We start from the raw sequence: 437 nt of genomic DNA on the forward strand, positions 1-437 counted from the left end.
GGGGAAGGGGGGTCGGGACCCCCCCTCCCCCATCCCGGCGAGGCCGAGCCAGGAACGAGCCGTAGCAGGCGACGACGCGGCGTCGCATGCGCAGGCGAGTCCGTAACATGACTTGCCCCATTATCTTATCTTAGGGGTGTGGGTGCGTGGGGAAACAGAATAACCATGTTTTCTATCTTTAGGGGTGTGGGTGCGTGGGGGAAACATGACTTGCCCCCGCACCGAACTGTACCGAGGGGCATAGTTGTACTGACACATCTTCCTTGTATGGACTTTGCCCCATTATCTATCTTAGGGGTGTGGGTGCGTGGGGTGGGGTGGGGGAAATAGAATAACCGCACTGCGCCTGTCAAACGAGCGCACTGCCGCGTTAGCGCGAGGCTGAGCCGGGGGAGGGAGGGGCGGTCGGGACCCCCCCTCCCCCATCCCGGCGAGGC

Source organism: Triticum dicoccoides, chromosome 3A (genome assembly GCF_002162155.2).
Source record: "Triticum dicoccoides isolate Atlit2015 ecotype Zavitan chromosome 3A, WEW_v2.0, whole genome shotgun sequence".
Lineage (NCBI taxonomy): Eukaryota > Viridiplantae > Streptophyta > Magnoliopsida > Poales > Poaceae > Triticum > Triticum dicoccoides.